Raw genomic sequence first — 10,497 nt, forward strand, 5'->3', positions numbered from 1 at the left:
CCTATTGTGACAGTGGAACTGATTTATTGGGAGCCCACAAAGGCAAGCTGGTCTGGGACTGAATAAGCATGGGTTGAAACTGGACTCTCTGAGCATGGTGGACAATGAAGGCTGATGAGAAGCCAAGGACAATGGCACTAGGTTTCGATCCTAATACATGAACTGGCTTTGTGGGAGCTTAGTCTGTTTAGACGCTCACCTTCCTGGACGTAGATAGAAGACCTTCGTCTTCCCGCAGGGCAGAGAATTTGGACTGCTCTTCAGTATCCAGAGGGAGGGGGAATGGTGTGGGGGGAGGAGAAGAGGAGTGGGGATAGGGGGAGGGGAGTGAGGGGAGGGGGGAATATTTGGGAGGAGGGGAGGGAAATGGGAAACAGGGAGCAGGTGGAAATTTTAATTAAAAAAGAATAAAAAAAAGAAATTAGTATGGCCACACCTGCTTCTTTCTTAGGTCCATTTGCTTGAAAAGCCTTTTCCTGCCATTTACTTTGAGTAGGTGCCTGTCTTTGTGGTTGAGTTGTGTTTCTTGTAAACAGCAGAATGTTGGATCCTGTTTTCGTATCCAATCTCTTAGCCTTTGTCTTTTTATAGGTGAGTTGAGTCCATTGACATTAAGTGATATTAGTGACCAGTGGTTGTTAACTCTGGTCACTTTTTTGGTAGTAGAGTTTGTGTGTTTCCCTTCTTCGGGTTGTGCTGGTGAAGGGTCTCTAGATCTCTGAGTTATTGTGGACATTTTTGGACTCCTTGGTTTGTGATTTTCCTTCTATTACTTTCTGTAAGGCTGGATTTGTTGCTTTGTATTGTTTAAATTTGTTTTTATCCTGGAAAATTTTCTTTTCTCCATTTATAGTGAATGAAAGCTTGGCTGGGTATATTAGTCTGGGCTTGCATCCATGGTCTCTTAGTTTCTGCAGTACCTCTATCCAGGACCTTCTGGCTTTCAAGGTTTCCATAGAGAAGTCAGGTGTAAGTCTGATAGGTTTACCTTTATAAGTAACTTGGTCTTTTTCCTTTGCAGTTCTTAAGATTCTTTATTTATTCTGTATGCTTTGTGTTTAGATTATTATATGGATGAAGGGATTTTTTTTTGTGTGTGTTCTGTATGCTTCTTGAACCTTCATAGGTATATCTTTCTTTAGGTTGGGAAAGTTTTCTTTTTTTTTTATTGAAAAAAAATTTTCCACGTCCTCCCCACCTCCCATTTCCCTCCCCCTCCTCCCACCCCTCTCCCTTTCACCCCACTCCTCTCCTCCTCCCTCTCCAGTCACAGGAGCAGTCAGGGTTTACTGCCCTGTGGAAAGTACAAGGTCCTCCCCGCTCCATCCAGATCTAGGAAGCTGAACATCCAAACTGTCTAGGCTCCCACAAAGCCAGAACCTGAAGTAGGATCAAAACCCTGTGCCACTGTCCTTGGCCTCTGGTCAGCTCTCATTGTCAGACAAGTTCAGAGAGTCCGGTTTTATCCCATGCTTTTTCAGTCACAGTCCAGCTGGCCTTGGTGAGCTCCCAATAGATCGGCCCCACTGTCTCAGTGGGTGGGTACACCCCTCGTGGTCCTGACTTCGTTGTACATGTTCTCTCTCCTTCTGCTCTTCATTAGGACCTTCGGAGCTCAGTCCGGTGCTCCAGTGTGGGTCTCTGTCTCTATCTCGATCCATCGCTAGATGAAAGTTCTATGGTGATATGCAAGATATTCATTAGTATGGCTATAGGATAGGTTCATTTTAGGTTCCCTATCCTCAGGTGCCCAAGGAACTAACTGGGGACATTGCCCTGCGCATCCGGTAGCCACTCCAAGTTCAAGTCTCTTGCCAACACTTAGGTGGTTCCCTTAACTAAGATATGAGTTTCCCTGCTCCCCTATCCAACCTTCCTATATCCCCAATCATCCCGTTTCCCCAAGTTCGCCTCATCTTCTCCTTCACACTTTTCTATCTCCATCTCCCCTTACCCCCATCCCACCCTACCCCCAAGATTCCAATTTTTTGCCCGGCAATCTTGTCTATTTCCCATAGCCAGGAGGATAATTATATGTTTTTCCTAGGGTTTGTCCTCTTGTTTAGCTTCTTTAGGACCATAAATTATAGACTCAGTGGCCCCTATCCATGGCTAGAAACCAATTATAAGTGAGTACATCCCATGATCTTCCTTTTGGGTCTGGGTTACCTCACTCAGGATAGTATTTTCTATTTCCATCCATTTGCATAGAAAATTCGAGAAGTCACTGCTTTTTACTGCAGAGTAATACTCTAATGTGTATATATTCCACACTTTCTTCATCCATTCTTCTATTGAAGGACACCTAGGATGCTTCCAGGTTTTGGCTATTACAAATAATGCTGCTATGAATATAGTTGAACAAATGCTTTAGTCATATGATAAGGAATCTCTTGGCTATATTCCCAAGAGTGGTATTGCTGGGTCCAGGGGTAGGTTGATCCCAATTTTTCTGAGAAACCGCCACACTGATTTCCAAAGTGGTTGCACAGGTTGCAGTCCCACCAGCAATGGATAAGGGTACCCCTTTCTCCACAACCTCTCCAGCAAAGGCTATCCTTGGTGTTTTTGATTTTAGCCATTCTGACAGGTGTAAGATGATATCTCAAAGTTGTTTTGATTTGCATTTCTCTGATCTCTAAGGAGGTTGAGCATGACCTTAAGTATCTTTTGGCCATTTGAACTTAATCTGTTGAGAATTCTCTGTTCAGTTCTGTGCCCCATTTTTTAATTGGGTTAATTATCCTTTTAAAGTCTAGTTTCTTGAGTTCTTTATATATTTTGGAGATCAGACCTTTGTCTGTTGCGGGGTTGGTGAAGATCTTCTCCCAGTCAGTAGGCTGCCTTTTTGTCTTAGTGACAGTGTCCTTTGCTTTACAGAAGCTTCTCAGTTTCAGGAGGTCCCATTTATTCAACGTTGCCCTTAATGTCTGTGCTGCTGGGGTTATACATAGGAAGCGATCTCCTGTGCCCACATGTTGTAGGGTACTTCCCATTTTCTCTTCTGTCAGGTTCAGTGTGTTCAGATTGATATTGAGGTCTTTAATCCATTTGGACTTGAGTGTTTTTTTTTTTTTTTTTTTTTTTTGGTTTTTCGAGACAGGCTTTCTCTGTGGCTTTGGAGCCTGTCCTGGAACTATCTCTTGTAGACCAGGCTGATCTCGAACTCACAGAGATTCACCTGCCTCTGCCTCCCAAGTGCTGGGATTAAAGGCGTGCGCCACCACCGCCCGGCTTGGACTTGAGTTTTGTGCATGGTGATAGATATGGGTCTACTTTCATTCTTCTACAGGTTGACATCCAGTTCTGCCAGCAACATTTGTTGAAAATGCTTTCTTTCTTCCATTGTACACTTTTAGCTCCTTTATCGAAAATGAGGTGTTCATAGGTTTGTGGGTTAAAATCCGGGTCTTCTACATGATTCCATTGGTCGACTTCTCTGTTTTTATGCCAGTACCACGCTGTTTTCATTACTGTAGCTCTGTAATAGAGTTTGAAGTCAGGGATGGTAATGCCTCCTGAAGTTCCTTTATTGTATAAGATTGTTTTGGCTATCCTGGGTTTTTTGTTTTTCCATATAAAGTTGATTATTGTCCTTTCAATATCAGTGAAGAATTTTGATTGGACCTTGATGGGGATTGCATTGAATGTATAGATTGCCTTTGGTAGAATTGCCATTTTTACTATGTTGATCCTCCCAATCCAAGAGCAAGGCAGATCCTTCCATTTTCTGGTATCCTCTTCAATTTCTTTCTTCAAAGACTTAAAGTTCTTGTCAAATAGATCTTTCACTTCCTTGGTTGGAGTTACCCCAAGATATTTTATGCTGTTTGTGGCTATCGTGAAAGGTGATAATTCTCTTATGTCCCTCTCTGCTTCCATATCCTTTGTGTATAAGAGGGCGACTGATTTTTTGGAGTTGATCTTGTATCCAGCCACATTACTAAAGGTATTTATCAGCTGTAGAAGTTCTTTGGTGGAGTTTTTGTGGTCGCTTAAGTACACCATCATATCATCTGCAAATAACGCAAGTTTAACTTCTTCCTTTCCAATTCAAATCCCCTTGATCCCCTTATGTTATCTTATTGCTATTGCTAAAACTTCAAGAACTATATTGAAGAGGTATTGGGAGAGTGGACAGCCTCTGTGTGTTCCTGATTTTAGTGGGATGGCTTTAAGTTTCTCTCCTTTTAATTTGATGTTAGGTGTCGGCTTGCAGTAAATAGCTTTAATTATATTTAGGTATGACCCTTGTATCCCTAATCTCTCCAAGACTTTTATCATAAAGGGTTGTTGAATTTTGTCAAATGCTTTTTCAGCATCTAATGAAGCTATCATATGGTTTTTTTTCTTTCAGTTTATTTATATGATGGATTACATTGATAGATTTGCATATGTTAAACCAGCCCTGCATCTCTGGGATGAAGCCTACTTGATCATAATGGATAATTTTTTAATGTGTTCTTGGATTTGGTTTGCCAGTATTTTGTTGAGGATTTTTGCGTCGATGTTCATGAGTGAGATTGGCCTGTAATTCTCTTTCTTGGTTGAGTCTTTGTGTGGTTTTGGTATCAGAGTTACTGTAGCTTCATAAAAGGAATTTGGCAATGACTCTTCTGTTTCTATATTGTGAAATACATTTAGGACTATAGGTATTAGGTCTTCTTGGAAGCTCTCGTCGAATTCCGCATTGAAACCATCTGGTCCTGGACTTTTTTTGGAAGGGAGGTTTTTGCTAACAGCTTCTAATTCTTCACGACTCACAGGTCTATTTATGTTGTTCACCTCGTCCGGGTTTAACTTTGGTATATGTTATTGATCTAAAAATGTGTCCATTTCTTTAACATTTTCCAGTTTTGTGGCATACAGGCTTTTGTAATAAAATCTAATGATTCTCTGAATTTCCTCTGTGTCTGTGATTATGTCCCCCTTTTCATTTCTGATTTTATTAATTTGCAAATTCTCTCTCTGCCGTTTGATTAGTTTGGATAGGGGTTTATCAATCTTGTTGGTTTTCTCCAGGAACCAGCTTTTTGTTTCATTTATTCTTTCAATTGTTTTCTGTGTTTCTATTTTGTTGATTTCAGCCCTCAGTTTGATTATTTCCAGTCTTCTACTCCTTCTAGGTGAGTCTGTTTCTTCTTTTTCTAGAGCTTTCAGGTGGGCTATTAATTCTCCACTGTGTGCTTTCTCTGTTTTCTTTAAGTGGTCACTTAGTGCTATGAACTTTCCTCTCAGGACTGCTTTCATAGTGTCCCATAGGTTTGAGTATGTTGTTTCTTTATTTTCATTGAATTCAAGGAAGACTTTAATTTCTTTCCTTATTTCTTCTTAATCCAGGTATGGTTCAGTAGTTGACTGTTCAGTTTCCATGAGTTTGTAGGCTTTCTGGGGGTAGCATTTTTGTTGAATTCTACCTTTAATCCATAGTGATCTGATAAGATGCAGGTGGTTACAGATTTTTTTTGTAACTGTGGATGTTTGCTTTTTTACCGAGTATGTGGTCAATTTTCGGAAGGTTCCATGAGCTGCAGAGAAGAAGGTATATTCTTTCCTGTTTGGGTGGAATATTCTATAGATGTCTGTTAAGTCCATTTGATTCATTACCTCCATTAATTCTCTTATTTCTCTGTTAGGTTTCTGTCTAATTGACCTGTTCATTGTGAGAGAGGGGTGTTAAAGTCTCCTACTATTAATGTGTGCAGTTTGATTGCTGCCTTGAGTTTTAGCAATGTTTCTTTTACATTGCTTTTATATTAGGAGCGTAGATATTCAGGATTGAGACTTCATCCTGATGAATTGTTCCTGTTATGAGTAGAAAATGTCCCTCTCCATCTCTTCTGATTGATTTAAGTTTGAAGTCAACTTTCTTAGAAATTAGTATGGCCACACCTGCTTGTTTCTTAGGTCCATTTACTTAATAAGCCTTATCCCAACACTTTACTCTGAGTAGGTGCCTGTCTTTGTGGTTGAGGTGTGTTTCTTGTAAACAGCAGAATGTTGGATCCTGTTTTCATATCCAATCTTTTAGCCTGTGCCTTTCTGTGGGTGAGTTGAGTCCATTGACATTAAGTGATATTAATGACCAGTGGTTGTTAACTCCGGTCATTTTTTAGTAGTAAATTTTGTGTGTTTCCCTTCTTTGAGTTGCGCTGGTGAAGGGTCTCTAATTGTCTGAGATATTGTGGTCATTGTTGGACTCCTTGGTTATTTATTTTCCTTCTATTACTTTCTGTAAGGCTGGAAATTTGTCTACGTATTGTTTAAATTTGTTTTTATCCTGGAAAATTTTGTTTTCACCATTTATAGTGAATGAAAGTTTGGCTGGGTATAGTAGTCTGGGCTTGCATCCACAGTCTCTTAGTTTCTGCAGTACATCTATCCAGGACCTTCTGGCTTTCATGGTTTCCATAGAGAAGTCAGGTGCAAGTCTGATAGGTTTACCTTTATAAGTAACTTGGCCTTTTTCCTTTGCAGCTCTTAATATTCTTTCTTTGTTCTGTATGCTTTGTGTTTTGAATATTATATGGCGAGGGGATGTTTTTTTTTGATCCAGCCTATTCGGTATTCTGTATGCTTCTTGTACCTTCGTAGGTATATCTTTCTTTAGGTTGGGAAAGTTTTCTTCTATAATTTTATTAAATAAATTTCTGGACCGTTGAGCTGTGCTTCTTCCCCTTCTTCTACTCCTATTATTCTTAGGTTTGGTCTTTTTATTGTGTCCCATATTTCCTGAATGTTTTGTGATGAGAGTTTGTTGGCCTTGCTGTTTTCTTTGATCAGCGTGTTTATTTTTTCTATGGTATCTTCAGAATCTGAGATTCTTTCTTCTATATCTTGTATCTGTTGTTTATGCTTGTTTCTGTAGACTCCATTCGTTTACCTACATTTTCCATGTCCAGCCAGCCTTCTGTTTGTGTTTTCTTCTTTGCCTCCATTTCAGTTTTCAAGACTTGAACTGTTTCCATTATCTGTTTGATTGTTTTTCTTTGGTTTCCTAGGGTATCATTCACTGATTTACTCAATTCTTCAAACTTTCTGTTATACTTCTCATCCATTTCTATAAGGGCATTTTTTCCATGCTGTTTAAGGGCGTCAATCACTTTCATAAAGTCAGTTTTTTCTATTTCTTCATGATTAAGGTGTTCATGTCCTCCTGTTGTGAGGTCGCTGGGTTCTGGTGGTTTAATATTATTTTTCAGATTGTTAGGTGAATTCTTGCATTGGTGCCTGCCCATCTCTTCCTCTGAATGCTCTCCTATGGATCTTCTTTTACAGGATCAGGTCTCCTATCCTAATGTTGTACCTTCCCAGTGATGGTACACCCCAGTGATGGTTCTCCTGGTGCTCCAGTGATGTCTCTCCTGGTGACAATATGAGATCTCCATGCCCAATGATGGCTTTCCTGGTGCCAGGATCAGCTCACCGTGCTGGTTGGGTAGTTTGTAAACAAAGCGCCTATCTTGCTTGGTGCAGGCAGGCCAGTGAAACAAAGGAACTCCTGCCTGCCTGATTGCCCTGAGGATTTGCCCCCAGCGCCCAGACAGGCTGAGCTAGGTGGTGTTATGTGCCCAAAGAAGGAAGGGGGCAGAAGGAAGAAGGGTTCTGGATGCAAGCTGGGTGGGCTAGGAAGAGAGAGGCAGTCTGCAGGGAGTAGAGTCTCTGCAGGGAGCCCAGGAGGGATGGGGGGGTGAGGAACTTCTGAGTTCCCTGTCCGGGGTTGCCTCCGCAGGTCACAAACTCATCCCAATGATGGCTCTCCTGGTACCGAGCTCAGATCTCCGTGCTGGTTGGGTAGTTCATAAACAAAGTGCCTACCTTGCTTGGTGCAGGAAGGCCCCTGAAACAAAGGAACTCCTGCCCGCCTGTTTGCCCTGAGGATTCGCCCCCAGTGCCCAGACAGGCCAGTGAAACAAAGGAACTCCTGCCAGCCTGTTTTCACTGAGGATTCGCCCCCAGCACCCAGACAGGCTGAGCTAGGTGGTGTTATGTGCCCAAAGAAGGAAGGGGGAAAAAGGAAGAAGGCTTCTGGATGCACGCTGGGTGGGATAGGAACAGAGAGGCAGTCTGCAGAAAGTAGAGTCTCTGCAGGGAGCCCAGGAGGGATGGGGAGGTGATGAACTTCTGAGTTCCCTCTCTGGGGCTGCTGCCGCGTCACAACTCACCCCAATTATGGCTCTCCTGGTACCAAGCTCAGATCTCCATGCTGGTTGGGTAGTTCGTAAACAAAGCACCTACCTTGCTTGGTGCAGGCAGGCCAGTGAAACAAAGGAACTCCCGCCTGCCTGTTTGCCGTGAGGATTCACCCCCAGCTCCCAGACAGGCCAGTGAAACAAAGGAACTCCCACCAGCCTGTTTGCCCTGAGTATCGGGAAAGTTTTCTTCTGTAATTTTATTAAATATATTTTCTGGACCGTTGAGCTGCACTTCTTCTCCTCTTCTACTCCTATTATTCTTAGGTTTGGTCTTTTTATTGTGTCCCAGTTATCCTGAATATTTTGTGATGAGAATTTGTTGGATTTGCTGTTTTCTTTGAGCAGTGTGTTTATTTTCTCTATGGTATCTTCAGAATCTGAGACTCTTTCTTCTATCTCTTGTATTCTGTTGGTTATGGTTATTCCTGTAGACTCTATTCATTTACCTAGATTTTCCATGTCCAGTCGGCCCTCTGTTTGTGCTTTCTTCCTTCCCTCCATTTCATTTTTCAAGTTTCCATTATCTGTTTGATTGTTTTTCCTTGGTTTCCTAAGGTATCATTCATTGATTTACTCAAATCTTCAAACTTTCTGTTATACTTCTCATCCATTTCTATAAGGGCATTTTTTACATGTTATTTAAGGGTCTCTATCCCTTTCATAAAGTCAGTTTTTTCTACTTCTTCTTGTTTAATGTGTTCATGTCCTCCTGATGTAAGGTTGCTGGGTTCTGGTGGTTTCATGTTGTTTTTTGGATTGTTGGGTGAATTCTTGCATTGGTGCCTGCCCATCTCTTCCTCCAAATGCTCCCCTATAGATCTTCTTTTACAGGATCAGATCTACATGCCCACTGTTGTACCTTCCCAGTGATGGCACTCCCCAATGATGGCTCTCCTGGTGCCTAGATCGGATCTCCATGCTTGTTGGGTACCTTGTAAACCAAGGGCCTACCTTGCTTGATGCAGGCAGGCTATTGAGACAAAGGAACTACCGCCCACCCTCTTGCCCTCACGATTCAGTCCCAGAGCCCAAACAGGCTGAGCTGGGTGATGTTATGTGCCCGAAGAGGGGAGCGGGCATAAGTAATTTTATAGTTAAACTTGGAACATATAAGGTTAAGCAGTGTTCTGGGAACTTTTCTTGTGGCATCGTAGGGGGATGAATGGATCTACAAATGTTTTAAGAAACTGGAGACTTAGGATAAGTTTATATTAACAATAAATATGTCTTTACACCTGTATTATAGAGTTTTAAGGAATTTTATACTCTTTTTTATTATACTTCCCTCAAATTAATGATTAGGCCTATTGCTCAAATTTAAAGGTACTTCTGAAAAGTGTTTGGAGACAGATGAACATTGAGTGTATAATTTGCTTAAAAATAACTTTGTTGGGGGTGAGTTTGTGACCTGCGGCGGAAGCAGCCCTGGACAGGGAACTCTGAAGTTCCTCATCCACCACCCTACACTCCCTGGGCTCCCTGCAGGGGCTCTACACCCCGCATACTGCTTCTCTCTTCTTGTCCCACCCAGCTTGCATCCACAACCCTTTTCCCTTCTGCCCCCTTTCCTCTTTGGGCACATAACACCATCCAGCTCAGTCTGTCTGGCACTGGGGGCAAATCCTCAGGGCAAGTAGGCAGGCGAGACTTCCTTTGTTTCACTGGCCTGCCTGCACCAAGCAAGGTAGGCGCTTTGTTTACGAACTACCCAACCTGCACGGAGATCTGATCTCGGCACCAGGAGAGACAGCAGTGGGGTGAGTTTGTGACCGACGGTAGAAGCAGCCCTGGACAGGGAACTCTGAAGTTCCTCATCCCCCACCCTATACTCCCTGGGCTACCTGCAGGGGCTCTACACCCCACATACTGCCTCTCTCTTCTTGTCCCACCCAGCTTGCATCCAGAACCCTTCTTCCTTCTGCCCCCTTTCCTCTTTGGGCACATAACACCATCCAGCTCAGTCTGTCTGGCGCTGGGGGCAAATCCTCAGGGCAAGTAGGCAGGTGAGACTTCCTTTGTTTCACTGGCCTGCCTGCAACAAGCAAGGTAGGGGCTTTGTTTATGAACTACCCAACCTGCACAGAGATCTGATCTTGGCACCAGGAGAGCCATCAGTGGGAGAGCTAATCTGGGTACCAGGAGAGCCGTCTTTGGGCACGGAGATCTGATATTGGTACCAGGAGACATCACTGGAGCACCAGGAGAGCTATCACTGCAGAGTGCCATCACTGGGAAGGTAAAACAGTAGGCAAGGAGACCTGATCCGGTAAAAGAAGATCCATAGGGGAGCATTCGGAGAAAG

This window comes from Chionomys nivalis, chromosome 6, assembly GCF_950005125.1.
Source record: "Chionomys nivalis chromosome 6, mChiNiv1.1, whole genome shotgun sequence".
Lineage (NCBI taxonomy): Eukaryota > Metazoa > Chordata > Mammalia > Rodentia > Cricetidae > Chionomys > Chionomys nivalis.